The following is a 17,290-nucleotide window of genomic DNA, read 5'->3' as shown; positions in this document are numbered from 1 at the left end:
CAATAGTAGTTTTAGCAGTGGGGGAAAGGAAGGGTTTTATCCTATAGAGGGTACCAATTTTTTTATTAACAGTCTTTATGGTATTATTGATGTGGATGTCAAAGCTCAGATTATTGTCGATGGTGACACCGAGTAGTTTGGTGGTAGAGTCAGGAGATATAATAGTATCATTGGTAGATGTTACTGAGAATTGGAGAGGGGAGGACTTATGAGTAGGCATGAAGAGGAGGAGTTTGGTTTTTTTAGGGTTCAAGAGGAGGCAATGCTGAGAGAACCATTGTTCAACTATGTTGAATACTTTCTGGGTGAGAGCATGAAGGTCATGGGATGATGTAACTGAACATAATAGTCTAACTAACTTTAACCAAATAACTTTCAACAACTCCCTATAAGCTCAGAATTGGACCCCACTAATAACGTTACCATTAGAAAAATCTGTAAGTACTTTACCCCCTATCAGGTTCAAAGAATAAAACTCAATCATGCTCCTTGGCTCGCAAAACCTACAAAACAAATGATTCTCTCCAGAGACTGGGACTGGAAACAATGGCGTAAAAACAAAAAACAAGCACATGAAATCTATTTCAAACAACTGCACAATAAAGCTAAGGCATTAGTAACAAATTAAATTATTTTTCACAACAGCTATCTAATCAGGAAAAACAACCCAAAAATTTTGGGGGGAAATCAGTCAACTTGATCCTTAATCCTGGAACTACACAAAACCAATCACCATATCCTGACAAAGACCCAGATCAAATAGCCGACATTTTTAATACCCACTTTATAGACACCATTCTCAAATTTGTCAACAGATCCTCACCAATAACAAGCAATCCCCCTAACAATTTGTCAAGCTCTGTTGGTGAGAATTCCAACTTACATCTCTCACTTCATAAAGAAAACACTAGCAATACTTAAGAAATTTCAAAGATCTACTAAAAACTGGTCCCTACCTCTCTAATATTCAAACTGCTATCTAAACCTAGACCATGCTCCCTATCTGCTGATAACTTCCCCTCTGAATACCTGAAACTCGGTGCAAATGTGTTAGCGTATCCCATCAGTATTCAAATTAATAGATACATCTCTGAATCCACAGTCCCTCAAATTTGGAAAAAATCTATCCTAACTACATTGCATATGGGTGGAAATACTAACAATTTAACCAACTACCAACCTGTTTCTATTCTCTCATCATTATCTAAAATACTAGAAAAGTATATACATACCCAACTATTAAAACATCTCACAGACAACAATCTCTTAGCCCAAACCCAACATGGTTTCCGCCTCACACATAGTACTATTACAGCCTTACTTTCTTTTACCAATACCCTGAACAAAGCTTTAGACTCTGGTCTATGACATCAGTAGTTTTATTAGATCTATCCAAAGCTTTTGACACTGTATCACATATCAAACTAATCCAACAATTGAAACATTAGGATGTACTGAACATACCATTATCTGGTTTAGAAGCTACCTGAAAGATAGACAACAATCTGTCAGATGGCAAAACAATCAATCTGGTTATCTAGTTCATAAAGTAGGCAGGCCCCAGGGCTCCATTCTTGGACTGTTACCTTTTAATGTATTTATAAATAATCTCCATACTGTCTAGCTACAACGTTCCTTCATCCAGTATGCTGATGATTCTACCATTATATACTCAACTTCACATATCTCCTCAAAATAACATAAAACACCTTCTCACACATAGAAACATGGCTAAATAAACCTCAGTTACTACTTAATCCCAAAAAATCCAAACTACTAATATTCTGCTCCAAACCTCCCCCACAAGAGTTTGAAATCTACTCCCTAAATAATACGGAAATTGAAGTAGAGAAAACAGCTAAACTTCTGAGCATCACTATAGATAATAAACTATCATTCGAACAATGCATTCTTAAAACAATCAAAAAACACGCTCAAAACTATATAGACATAAACTATATATGGATAAGCCCACAAGAATACAATTGGCAAATTCCCTCCTACTTCCCTCACTCCTCTATGGTTCCCCCATCTTTACCAACCTTCACCCACCTTTACGCAATAAACTACAATCATGCTATTAAAAAATTGTCAAATTTGCTTCTGGACCGCAAAACCGTACTCACCACTGTCACTCCATTAAAGAATTAAAAATGGCTAGAATTCCCCCATTATCTTCAATGCACTGAACTAACTCTTGCTCACAAATTAATATACAATACAAATAACTACACATCACTATATTCTATTGTACAACCCTGCGTCCCAACCTGAAATCTTCATTCTACTAATAAACAGGTTCTTACTGTATACAAACCCAATAAGAGAGCTAGACAAAGCTTATACTCTTACTCCATAGCAAAGCTATGGAATGCCCTACCCCCTCCTTAACACAAATTGAGTCTATGAAAACCTTCAAATCACCCTAAAAAAATCACTTTCTTAATAATCACATCTGTCCTTGTGATCAGAACCTCATACCACCATAAACAAACACCAATGAGTTTACTGACTAGAATACCCTCTTTTTAGATCAACTGAAATACTAGTAAACCAACTGTACTTCTGTATCTTTCTCTTAAACAAAGTATACTAATCAATATTTAATCCTTAAGAAACTTCCACAAGGCAAAAGTATAACCTCCTTCATATTGTATAGAATATACTGTGTGTCATGATTGTTTATATTGAATGTCCTTAAGTTATCCATTTGTATACTGTGCAAGTTCTACTGTCATTTACTGTAAGTGCATAATGACATTGTACTCTGCATATTTCTATCACTAAGAAATATTTATATTTGTATGGTTTCTTATTACTGTAAATCTTATCCTGTTGCGTAATAATTTTTGTTTAGGTGTTTGTTGTAGTCATTTTTAATTTGTTACTGGAGATTTTCTCCCTGGGCCACCACTGAAAATGGGTTATTCTGATCCAGTGGACTTTTCTGTTCAACAAGTGTCACTAAATAAATAAATAAGTAAATAAACACTCTCAACCCATGACTGTAACAGACAGTCAAGAGGATAAGGGACACACATGCATCACACCACCTGTCACACATGAATCTACAAAACAAGCACTGGCAAAACATACGCATAAATACACAAAAACATATTTGGAGGCACTAGGTACCAATCTGAAAAAGAAACAGTGCCCTCCAAAGCAGACAAGCAAGCAACCTGCACCCCCAAACACAAGCCAGAAAACACATAATTCACCTCAGCAGTGTGCCTCACAACAGCCCTTAAAGGCAAAACACCATACCTAACATACTAGTAATAGGAGACTCTATAGTAAGGCACACAAATGTTCCACTCACCAGGCTGAACAAGGAGAAGGTTACTGTCAGCTGCCTGTCAGGTGCTCGGATCTGCCACATAAAACAGGCACTTAGGTCACTCCAGAACAAGTACAAGTATGATGCTGTCATTGTACATGTTGGTGTGAATGATCTAAGATGTACCTCCCTGGACTACATGAAAAGAGACATTGAGGAGCTCTCTGATCATGTAGCCCAAGCTGGTATGATCCTGACCTTGAGTAGCATACTACCTTCACCTAGAATGATACCACAATACAAAGACAAAATGATCAATTTCAACAATTGGCTAAGCTTCTGGTGTCATTCTAAGGGGATCCCAGTGTCTGTCTGCCTGGGATGACATGATAGACAAGCCTCGCTGTTTTGCCAGAGATGGGTTGCACCTGTCACCCCTAGGTTTTTGAATACTGGCCAAGGCTCTTGCCGTCCCCATAGTGTCTTTTTTAGGCAAGGCTCAAAGGACAAACCAACCGCCATAACCAGCACAGGTAACCAAAAACTAAGGGTAATGCTACTCAACGCCAGAAGTCTCAACCTCAAAATGCACACACTCGAGGCTCTCCTCAGCATGGAGAAAATCAATGTTTGTGCAGTGACGGAAACCTGGTTCAAGGCTCAAGAGAGCAACCCAGCAATGCCACGTTACAATTCATATCATACCTTATGGCCTCAGTTACCGGATCGCAGTACAAAGGGTGGAGGTGTATCCATATTCATCAAGGATACCCATAACTCCAGGTTAGTAGCGCAGCATGATGCCCCAGAGATCATCCATGTGCAACTATCAGCAGGCAAAACCACATTTCAAGTCATAGCCGGTTACAGATTGCCCACCATGTCCCAAGATGCTCACTCTGCATTCCTTGAAACATTGGAAAATATAAAGGTCCTACCCAACACCATAATCTTGGGTGATTTCAACTACCCTGGTACAGACTGGGCGAACTACCAATGTTCCAACTCCTATGCTCAGCGATTCATAGAATTTATAAATTCAAATGCCCTTGAACAACTAGTATGTTCCCCCACTAGAGGGGACAACATATTGGATTTAATCATCACAAATATGAGGTCCCATTGAACCACACCCATTCTCACTCCCTCCTTGGTCAGATCCGACCACAAACTGATAACCCTGGACATCCTCACCCCTCCACCTCCCCCAGTCAAAGAAACCATAGTCAAAAACCTTTCCAAAGCAAACTTCAAACTACTTGCATCCGAAGTGGAAAGTTTCACTATTCCCTTGCAGAAGGATAATGATATCCAGGATGCAGAATCCTACACCAAGGCACTCTATATGCATCTTCAGGATTGCATGGACTGTGCTATCCCAAATAAAACCAAGACTCCTTCCTCAAGCAAGAAGAAACCAGTCTGGTGGGCCCTGGCCATAAGCAAACTTTACAATAAAAGGAGGAGACTTATACAAAAAAGGCCAAATCTCAAGTAGAAAAATCATCCCTGATCAGCATTAGTAAGAAACTGAGGGCCCTCATCAAGTCAACTAAAGCTAATTTTGAAAAGAAAGTTACCAAGGATGCCAAGGATAACCATAATGCCTTCTATGGCTACGTCAAAAACCTAAATGACAACGCTCAGGTCTGTTCTGAGCTAGTACAAAATGGAACAAAATACACTGACCCTTCTGACATTGCCAACATCTTGACTGACAGGTTCAGTGCAAATCCCCCCCCCCCCCCCCACAACCTACAGGGCCTATTACCATTCCAGGAGATTGTGTAAGTCCAATTATTACCGATACGTTGGTTAACAAGGCTCTATCTAAAGCTGAAAATACTGCCTCCATGGGACCAGATGGTGTCCCAGGCTGCGTCATACGCGAGCTCCAAAAGGAAGAAACCCTGCATCTTAATACCCTATTCAGTCTCAGCCTCTCCACAGGATATGTGCCCATAGAATGGTGCATGGCAACGGTGGTCCCACTACACAAGGGTGGGGCCACAACTGACCCTGGGAACTACCGACCAATAAGCCTGACCAGTCTGATCTGTAAGACTATGGAGCATATCATTATGGAACTCATAAATGGAGAGATTGGGAACCTCCAGTCGCTGGACCCCACACAGTTCTGCTTCGCCAAGGGCAGATCATGCCTCCTGAACCTGGTAGATTATTTCTTTGAGACAGTTACTCAGGCTATAGATAAGGGAAAGGAGGTACACAATGGCTTTCATTGATCTTGCTAAAGCATTTGACACCATTCCCCATTCAGGTATTATTGATAAGCTCACCAGCCTGGGCATAAACCCTTACGTCACAAGATGGATCGCATACTGGCTCTCAGACAGATCCCATAAAGTAAGAGTAGCGGGATCTATGTCCGAATCCAGACCAGTAATGAGTGGTGTGCCTCAGAGCTCTGTCCTGGGGCCCCTTCTGTTTGGCATATACTTCTCAGAAGTACAGACAAGCACGTAAGGGCTGTGGCTGACTAAGTTTGCGGACGACTGCAAACTGGGTGCTATAATAGAGTCTCCAGCCGACATGGAGATCCTCCAGAAGGGCCTAAATGAGACTGATGCATGGTGCCAAAGCCATGGTCTCAAGCTAAATGCAAAAAAATGCGTAGTAATCCCCTATGGAAAAAAAAAAAAAAAGAGTACCCGCAAACTACAACATAGGAGGTAATCCCCTGAAATCTGAAAAAGAAATAAGGGATCTAGGGACCCAAGTAGATAGTCAGCTTTCCTTTGATAACCATGTTGCCAAAGTGGTTAGAAAATCCTTCTATGTGACCCATCAGATCATGAAAGGGTTCGCATCAAGATCTAAGGATGTAATGGTGCCCCTCTACTCTTCCCTCATCAGACCCATTATTGAGTACAATGCACCAATTGGAATGTACCTGGCTAGACATCTTCAGCAGCTGGAGAGACCACGGGGGTACCTAACCAAGAGGATTACTGGCCTCAAACAGCTGCCCTATGCAGCACGATTGAAAAAGCTAAGACTGTTCTCTGTTGCATACCGCTTTCTCAGAGGCGATCTCTGTCTAACGTACAGAGCCATGTCCAACCCAGAATTGTTGAACATGCTCCATCTTAGCAAAACCAAATCTACTCGAGCTACAAGCTCTAGGGATATAAACCTCAACACAACAATGAATAGAACATGCTGGAGGGATAGATTCCCTTCGCAGAGACTTCCCTTACTATGGAACAAGGTCCCGATCTACATAAGACAGAGCCCCTCACTATCACTCTTCAAGAGGAACCTTGATGAGTGGATGGGTAACAGAAAGTTCACACCAGGGATCACACCAACAGCACTACTAGATAGGGGCCAAGGGTACTAGCTGCTAGTACAAGGGTCTAGGGAACTACTAAAGTGGTGGTGAATACTGCACAACGTGGCTGGGCTAATATATGCCTTCGGGCAGATAGCCCAGTACCAACCTATGAACCTATAATAAAGATAAAATACCATATTATTGTGCTTCTTGTTGAGAATTCACAGTACAATTATGATGGAGGTTATAGTGGGATATTCAGGTACCAAATGCATGCAAACTGCAATTATTTTACATCAAGAGTAAGTCATAAGGGTGCAGACTCAAAACCATTAAGACTCCCTAAGACTGCATTTACCCAATGTAATGTTTTAGTAATGTTACTCTACTATCAGGAATGCAGACCCCACCCTCATCAGACTGGAGAAGAATAGGGTGACAGCAATCTTTCCGAAACCAAGATCTAGGATGCAACACGGACACTTAAAACACAATTATGAACTTAACAGTGGCCCACATAGGGGTGAGTGACATAAGGCACTCTACATAGTGGGATTTACCGAGAGATATGACTGGGTTTGCTATGTGTGGGTCTGAGGCAGGAAATAATCTGGTTTTGAGTGGTATTTTCCTATCACCCAAAGTGATGACAAGATTTAAAGACAAGAAAATTGTATTTAATTATTGGCTGTGTAACTGGTGTCTTTCTAAGGGTATCCAACATATGTCATCTTGGGATGATATGTTCAGCAAAACTTTCTGCTTTACCAGGAATGGTCTGCACTTCTCTTATTAAAGCTTTCACATTCTGGTCAAAGCCCTTGTTGTCCCTATACTGCCATTTTTAGAGCCTATCTGCTGGACATTCCACTCTAGTAAATTCTAATCTGGAGCAGATTTCATTGACTCCACTCAATGCCAGTAGTCTAAGCAAAACAAAAAATACCCAGACTTGAGGCTGCACTGCAAACTGAATGCATATCTGAGTAGTTACAGATATACAGTTTCAACACAATGAAAGCACTTCTTCTCTTCCTAGGTTTAATGCTGACCTTTTCTTCAGGCCAACTGGCAATTATGGGCTAGCTTTGGTATTTGTTAAGGGTCTCACACCTTATGATAGAGTATTCAGGGCACCAAATGTGAATGCCTAGATGACCAAACTACACTAAACAAGATTAATTACCTATAGCATTAGAACACTCGCTTGGTCTTTTTCTGAGCATGATAAGTATCTTAGCACCTTAGCTGAAATCTCCATTAAACCACCGCCTTTCTAATGGGGACTTCAAATGTCCAATAGAAATGCACAATATGCCAGGGGTCAGCATGCCCCTGCTTCCTTAACATTATAAATGCTATCTCCCTCGTACAAACAGTTAACCATCCTACTAGGGAATCGGTTGACTGCACCCCCTAGTACTCTGAACCTGGGGCTGCTGCCCCCATCCTCCCACTCTAGCAATGCTTCTGCACTGTCTTCTGTTGCCTGATGATCTAAATAAATTATGCTGTGATCCTATTCTGATGGATCCCACTGCTAAAGCTGCTGCCTATGCTTCTGACTTCTACTCCCACTTAAACTATTTTATTAACAATGCATCTCCTATCTGCACCAAATATAATGAGTAATTTAAAAACTGACCCCTGTGGTACAACATCTGTTTGAATATGTAAGAAGACAAACAAATTACTTAATGCTTATAAGAAGCTGCATTCTACTTGCCTTAACTGCACACTTAGCAACTACATATACGATATGTGCCCTTTTGGGCTTAATTTTGGAGAACAACATATTTCTGTTTGAGAAAGAGTTCTTTCTCCAGAAAGTAGGAGTCGCTATGGGCGCAGCATGCACAAATACATATGCCAATATTGTGCTGGCTCAATGGGAGAAAGAGATGGTCTTCTGCTCTGATATTTTTAAGCAATTCATTACGTTTTACAAACATTTTGTAGATGACATCTTTTTTATGTGGCATGGCAATGAGATGCAGCTAGAGTGGTTTGTTAACTATTTAGGGAATTCCACCTCCTACCTCTCCTTCTCCCTTAAGTATTTACAGCTTCAGATTGAATTTTTGGATGTTAGTGTTAATAAGAACATGTTTGGTAACATCTCTACTAGGATGCATAGAAAGAGCTGTAGGAAGAACAATATTCTTCATCGCTCAAGTATGCATCCTAGGAATGTACTCAAAAATCAGGTCTTGCATTGCAAGAGATTGCACACTGATGAGCATGTTCTTGCAGAGGCAATGAATGATCTTTTTACAGACCTTAAAGATAGGGGTTACAAAGCATTTGAGATTGAAAAAGCCATCAAGGAGGTCAATTCTTTTGATAGCTACAAGACCAAACCTTATTTTTCTAGTGAATCCACGGTTAGTGTGCAGGATGCAGGACAAACAAGTGCTCAGGTGGTTAATAGACTGTGTTTAACATTTTCTAGTGACATCAATAGGACTTGTAACATAATTAAAAAGAACTGGCCTATTTTACTTACGGACCCCAATATTAGTAGAGTCTTAGGATCTACTCCTAGTTTCAGTTTTAAAAATAATATGAATTTGAAACAGAGACTGTGTTACAAGCAAAATGGTATGAATGAGAGATTCATCTTTAAGCATAAAGGAACTTATCCATGTAGAGCCTGCAAAATTTGTTGCAATATATGGTCGACCTGTATGGTTATGCACCCAATACATCTTAAATCCATAGAATTTTCTTTTTATGCAGATTGTTCTACTAAAATATCATTTATTTGGCTAAGTGTAATTTCTGCAGTGCGTTCTATATTGGTAAAAGGAATTATATGTTAAAGGAAAGAATTATGGTGCATCTGAATGATATACGGAATCATAAGCTCACCAGTGCATTGGCTAAGCATGTTTCAGATTTTGGTACTCAACATAGTTTTAAATTTTGGGTTTTACAGAAAATTAATGAAACATTGAGAGAAGGTGATATATGTAACAAGACCGAATACATTGAGTTGAGATGGACTGTGGATTTTAAGGCCTATATGCCACCTGGCCTGAACAGTGCTGTCTTTTTAAAACCTCTCTTAAGAAAAAGAGGCTTATCACACTGACTCTCAGATTGTGTTTTTATTGGATGTTAGTTTTGTTTAAATTTTGTGATTTTGACAGCATTTTTTATCTAAAGTCTGAAGAAGAGGGTTACCTCAAAAGTGCTTACCTTATGTTATTTGTTTTGTATTAAAGTGTGTTTTATCCTCTGGCCTGCACACCATTATTTTTATTATTAATATCTACAAACCTTACTTTAACTATGCTAGGATTTCAGAACTGACACCCAACAATGTACTATTTGTTTGACAGTTTTGGTTTTTAATGTATGGAGCTTGCCCAAATTAATGTTGCCCAATCTGACCAAAGGAAATAACTAATACCTTAGCTGACCAGTTTAGTGCAAATTTATAAATAATTTAAATAATCTGTTACCTTTTCCTTAAAAACTGATGGTACTTCTCCTCAAAGACTTTGTGTTTAGTGGTTTAGAATTGTAGCTATCTATTCTTGTGCCTGGTGCCATCTCTCAATGCGGCATCCCCAAATGAATGAATAAATAAATAAATAAATACATACATAAATAAAATAGAAAGAAAGAAAGCTCTTCCTGGAGTTGAGGAGACAAAAATGCAGATGCATAATCCAATATTTATTACGATCTGTTGATCACACCACCTCACATTGTGCATGTGGGACTGTTGCCCTCTTCCCCTGTAGTGGAATACATGTAAAATAAAATAGTTATAGCTATTCCACTGATTCCACAATCATCACCACCCCTTTAAATACAATGGACCAAGTCCTGTCAGCCGTATCATATGCTAAAACGCCTCATCTGTGGGCTTAGTCAACAAACCTGGTTGTCTCTCATTGGTTACATTCCTAAAGCCCTGAAATTAGCTTTTATACATGGGTGGCCCAGCGACAAAAACTGGTAACTACAGATCCATTAGTCTCACTAGCTGTGTGTGTAAGTCTATGGGATTTATTATCTCCAAAGTCATTAATCTGGATATTGTAAATATGGTAACCCTGGATCATCACATATTTAAGGTTTTGCTTCATTTCATCTGTCCACCTGTCTGTCCATGCATCCAGCCAGCCATCCACAACCCCCTTTTTCCCAGTTCTGAACATGGTGCTGGGATGTAACATCAGTAGTGACAACCATACAGAGCCTCATTAATTTCTTTCAAAAAGTCACCAAAGCAGTAGATGGGGGTTGCGCAGCATATACAATGCAGATCTGGCCAAGGCTTTTACCACTATTCAAAGCAGTAGATAGGGGTTGCACAGCATATACAATGCAGACCTGGCCAAGGCTTTTACCACTATTCAAAGCAGTAGATGGGGGTTGCACAGCATATACAATGCAGACCTGGCCAAGGCTTTTACCACTATTCTCCTTTTAGGCATCACTAACAAACCTGCAAATCTAAATATCAGCCTTATTTTGTGTGGTGTGTAGTGAACTAGTTTGTCTGATATAACCAATGTGGTTAGAGTTGCAGGAGACACTTATGAAATCAGAAAAGGTATCAGAGGTGTACCACATGGCTCATTGTTGGACCCTCTCCTACTCAGCATCTACTTCTCAGTCCTGGTCTATGGTTATCTAAATTTGCACATGACTGTAACTTGGCCCACCATGAGTTAGACCATGTTAACAACTGGTGCAAGGACAATTATCTCAAATTAAGTGTGAATAAAATGTAATATAGTCAATTTTGTTACACAAAATATACTGCCACATCATACAGCTGACAAACCCTTCCAATCAGACACTCTCTAGGATCTAGGCAGTCTTGGTGATAATTCCTCATCTTTTGTCCATCTAGTCTTCACAATAGTTTGAAAAATCTTCTGTTTGGTTAACCTAATTTCCAACAACATCTCCTCTAGATCCAGAAAAGTCTCAGTTACCCTCTTCTTGTTTCTCATCAGACCCATTATTGAATATAATACACTTTTACTATGTATTTATCTAAAATACCATTCAACAGAGGCTCATAACTAAAACGATCAGTGGCCTTAAAACTATTTCTTATCTACATGCAGTTACAGCCTTCCACTGTGTTCAGTTTCTTGTAGGCTCCCGCATGAAGACCTGGGACTAGGTTTTTGAGCCATAAAATATCCAACCCTCTTTGAACTTCTACTTCTTCAGAGAACAAATTGTTCTTCAAATATTGGATTAAAGGAACTAAATCTTTATTAACAGATAAATAAGGCATGTTGGTGTGACAGATTGATATCTCATGCATCTTCCACCTTTGTACCAAATTCCACTACACATCAAGCAGTGCCCTTGACACCTTCAAGGTAATCCTATAAAACTGGATGGGCAGCCTCAAAATATTACCAGTCTACCCTGCATTGCCCTCCTTTAGGCAGCAGGGTACCTTTGAATAAGATTTATTGTCTAGGCTTTTAATGGTCTGTAGAATAATTTCCTAGTACCTGCTTACGAATCTATGAACTTAATGCCATGCAGTGCTAAACTTGGCCAATTACAACATGCAGTTGGAAACATGCTATGTTACAACTAAGGACAAATGGAGACATAATTATAATTTTCACTTCTGGTATAATGACAGCCAAATACATATGATCTGGTTATTGACTGCATTGTCACCCGGTTACACAACTAATGCCAACACAGTATAATGCAACTTGGCACCTTAGCACACCTTAATGGCCATGTACGCTCAGTGGAGACTACCAGTAATGTTTTATTTGTGAAACGGTTTGACATTTCCTAATAAATTTTTGGGCAATTCTGGATATTCATTTATAAACTGTAGTTTTGTTGTGGGTGTAGGTGCTGAAACAATAGATCAGCTGCAATGAGCTGAATTTCTGACTGCCAAGTCATAATTCTCAGTAGGTAATTTCCCCTTTTCTCTACTAGCATTTAAAATGCTGGAAAACATCACTTTCAGGGACAAATAAATACTGGATTTAGCTCTTATGTTATAAAAGCAAAATATATTGATGATTTTGGATATTATGTATTTGCCTAAAGAGAAAAATTAAAACATGTGAGTGCGTGTTGTGAACCAAAACTAAAGACATTTGCATTAGAGATGCTAAAAACTATAATAATTAAGTAGGAATCTGAAAGCCAAAACATGGACCGAGCTTTATTTTGCCTATATACAGCAAACATAATCTTCAGCTCATTGTGTGCATACACTGTATCAGTGGAATGTGCATTTCTGAGTGGGCAACACCAGCTTTGACTGTGAAACAGTCAAAGCAATATAATGGTTAAAATAATGTATTTCAAATTGCATATAATGCTTTCAAATACTGATGCTGCAACTTCCCTTTACTTTTACACTTAGCCTGTCCCAAAAAGCCATCTGTAAAACTGAAACATATAAAGGGTACTGTAATGCAGTTTATTTAATTGCTCTCATATACATAGACTGAACCCAGCATGTGATATCAGTGATAATTCAGCAATGATCGTGTAACTGCCTGAACATACAGATTGCTTCCCCGTTGACCCCAAGAAATTCAATCACCATCTACATATAACTCTAATGTATGAGGGTGTTGAAAGTGAAGGAACAGTTATAGGAGTCCTGTTCCTAACAAGCCATATTGGTAATCATTTTAATAGTGATCATGTAATTATCATTTGAGTTCACACACAGACACACACACACACACACACACACACACACACACACACACACACACACACACACACACACATACACACACACACACACACACACACACACACACACACACACACACACACACACACATACACACACACACACACACACACACACACACACACACATACACACACACACACACACACACACACACACACACACACACACACACACACACACACACACACACACACACACTCTGCTTATATTTGCTTACACATGCATACTGTCTTATAAAATATGTCCACTTTTAGCTATCCCCTATGATGTGTGATCACAAAGAAATAAATCATGGTCACAGTGATGTATTTTAACTTGCTACTGTTATTCTCAGCCACCAACCCAGTTGTCATAATAAACAAACAAAGACGATGAGTCATCACTGCTGTGGGCAGTCTGTACTGTTACCACTGCCCACCAATATATATATATATATATATATATATATATATATATATATATACATATATATATATATATATATATATATATATATATATATATATATATATATGTTCCTGTTTGATGATTCTGGCAACTAAATAGAATTCCTAGGCAAACAATGTTACCATCTGATCTTAGCTCAAATAATAACAGGTCATCAGCTAGTCATAGTGTGGGGATATGAGAAGTCAAAATAAAGAACAGAATAGCAGTGTACTTCAGGGATCTAATGTCCATGTGTTTTAATGGAAAGTTATGTCATAATTATTGTGTTACTACAACTACAATACCTCATAAGTTTCCTCAGAATGGATTCTGCATTTCAAAATCAGATTCCTACTGATTTCAAAATAACCAAAAAATATGTTCAAATTAACTATTTTAGCACACATACATCTAGCCTTTTCTCACAGTAATAAGATGACTAATAACCTGCAGTTAATGCATTAATCCTGGGTGTACAGCACTGATTAATCTGCATGGACCCATCCCCATTACATGTTTACTACCACAATTAACATCTAGTCCTTTTTCTCAACTATGAGATTCCCCCAGCTCAGCATAATTTATGCCAAAGAAATCCTACACTAGTATCAGCACTTAGAGTCCTCTTATTCCCCACAAGTAAGCCAGAAAACCACGAACTAAAGAAAACCAGATCAGAAGGCAGGACATGTGAATACTCCAGTGGTGTACAAAAATGTAAAATGCAATGTTCTAAGTCCATTTATCCATGAAAAACATACTTTATCTAATCAAAACACATATAAAATTAGTGCTTTCGTTTCTACCATAAGAAACTTCTTCAGACAGTTTAAAAGAAAGCAGTCCATGTTTAAATACCTTCAGTTAGTGATGACTTCATAAAAAAGCACACCCCTCATGATTTCAGCCAATGGGCACACATCTCTGTATGCATATTGATGAGTATTTATAAATATTAATAAAGACCATGAATATTTATAAAACCTTCAAAAAACATAAAATTAACATTCCAGCACACCTCAAAAATTTAATATATACCATATATTTAAATATAAATACAAAAACAAGTGATTAGTCTAAAACCTTATTCAAAACAACTCAATTTTACGTTTCCATAAATATTAAAATAAATCAGCTCATGTTTCCAGTGCCATCAACCTAAGAATACTGTTAAAAGAAATAGATTTACTGAGACCTGGCCAAATGTTAGCCCTTAAACATAGTTGCCAGGTCAATTCTTTCCTCTCTAGATGTAATGACCATGCTCTACACCTTTCACTAACCTTCACTGAGTCCAGCACAAAGAACTTAAATGAATGCCCATGAAAATCCATACAGTGCTTGGCAAAGGCATTGGTACCATATTTTTTTTCTAATTGCTCTAAGATGTTCATAAATGCATTTTTTTAAATTCCGCTCCATTTTACCAATATAAAAACCTGCACATAAAATACATTGGGAGCAATATACCACCCTTTCTGAATGACAATAAAACTTTTCCACTGGTTTAAATTCAAAACCATTAATCACTGTCTCAACAATCTTTACAACATAGGGGAAATATGGGCAGCACCCACATTTCTTCATAAACTGTTCCCCTTCATACTTAACCACTCTTTCAAACAAGTCCTTCAAATTGCTACCCCTGCGATATACAATTACAGGTCCAGCACCGAATAGATCCCTCATTTCTCTTTCATACTGTAAAATTTTCCAATTTTTATGTATAATATGCCTGACGTGTTTGCTGTTAGTCCCAAATGTGGTGATGAAAGAGCATGAATAGTTGTCCTCATTTACAGATTTAACACTCAGAGGCTCAATACCAGCTTCAATACTTAGTGTACATCACTTGTTTCATTAATATCAGCTTCCACTGCCAACCTATCCTTGTATCCTTTTAGTAAGCTATCTCTGTGGGTGTTCCACTTGTGTTCCACTTGCTACATGTGTCTGGACAGACACATGCCAAAGGGGGCATTATATTCAGACAGATATGTGCCAAAGGGGGCATTATATTCAATTACTGGCCTAATGAGGGCTGAGTAAATTGGGCAATGATATTCCTAGATGTATACATAATCCCTTTGATTATAAGCTGTGCAATATAGAAGGACTTTCTTACAACAATGAACTCATGTTGTTCAAAAGTTAGGTCACTGACTACGTAAGTTCTCAAATCCTGAAAAACTGAATCAACTTTTAGGGCCATATTGTCAATGTGGTAGTTCCCCTGGGGTAGATGAATTCCAAAAGAATATAGTAATGGATTTTGGCACTTAATTTCAGTCAGTGATTTTGGCACCAGTTATTTATTTGGGTCAAACCTTCCTGCAGGATAGCTAAGTCATTTAGTTTTCCTCTAATCCTTTATCTCCTATTCCTCTTGCTTGCACTCTTTTCCACTCCATCTGCACCAAAGTAACTTTTTCTCACTGTCCCTACCAAGTGACAGCCTTTCTCTGCTGTTCCAAACCTCAATGTCTGCCCCTTCTGTGTTCATCCTACAAGACCTAAGCACTGCTTCTGGCTTTCTCTCTGCTGACTGTTTTCATTCCCACTCTGCTGCTGCTTTTCCATCCTCTCCTTCTCCTACTAGAGACTTAATTTGTCTGTCCTCACAATGTACACCCCTTTCTTCCCCTTTTCCCTTCCTACTATCTCCGTTTATGATTCCTGCCTTGTTATCCTTTACCTGTCCGCCAGCAAGCATGCTGTCTTGATTTGTGCCTATTCCTTTTTTTTCTTCCTGTTTCCTACTGCATACACTTCTTAAATCCTCTGTGATTTACTTCTGACAATGTTAGATAATGGTATCCTGAAAATTTCCTGTCTTCTACCTTATTTTCCCTTCTCATATCCAGTTTCCAAAGCATGATCCTCATCTCTGCTACCTTCCACTCCAGGATTCCTATTCTCCTATATACCCCACATCCAGGTGTCTCTCCCAGGTACCCTTAGCCACATCAGTAGCTCACACCTGGTACAAAATATGCACCTCTCACACTCTCTTTCCACCTGTCACTTTAATATAACTGGTACTATTACCCCTTCACTATGGTTAAAACTAACAGCAGATATCAGCATGCAGAAAGATAAACAGCTTTGTGCATCATAAATGATACATTTTCTACCTAAAAGAAATTTGAAATGCTTCTTTAACTATAAACTCTACTTCAAAATGGCAGATAAAAAGAATGAAAGAAAAACAGACCCAGTGTTAATAGTATAATAAAAGTGCAGTAGTGAGTCACTTATGTGAAACTATCTTTTTTGTTACATTTAAGTATCTGCATCATCGTCATTTGTAAGTTATGATGCTTTTCCGTGAATATAATATTGAATATATCAGTATTTAATATTTGCATTTTCCAGGTCATGCTTAAAATATTTATTACATTGAGTAATATTTCCAGTAAGTAAAAAATAAAAAAGTAAATAAATAAAACAGTCTTAACAAGCACTTCATAACAGGAATATTAACTTCAAAACAATGTAAATCATACAGCCTCTGATCAGTGATTTATAGCAAAAATGTTTAAGATTTTAAATTCTT

The 17,290-nt window shown here is 38.5% G+C and overlaps 1 protein-coding gene across 3 annotated transcripts in view; it reads right to left on the bottom strand.

Annotated features, from left to right (window-relative positions):
* VAV3 (vav guanine nucleotide exchange factor 3) overlaps nucleotides 1-17,290 on the bottom strand; it is a 2,320,370-nt gene that overhangs the window by 840,793 nt on the left and 1,462,287 nt on the right. The gene's annotated exons all lie outside the window — the stretch shown is intronic.

This window comes from Protopterus annectens, chromosome 10.part0 (assembly GCF_019279795.1).
Source record: "Protopterus annectens isolate FY-2018-M chromosome 10.part0, PAN1.0, whole genome shotgun sequence".
NCBI lineage: Eukaryota > Metazoa > Chordata > Ceratodontiformes > Protopteridae > Protopterus > Protopterus annectens.
This window is presented reverse-complemented; position numbering and strand designations above follow the sequence as displayed.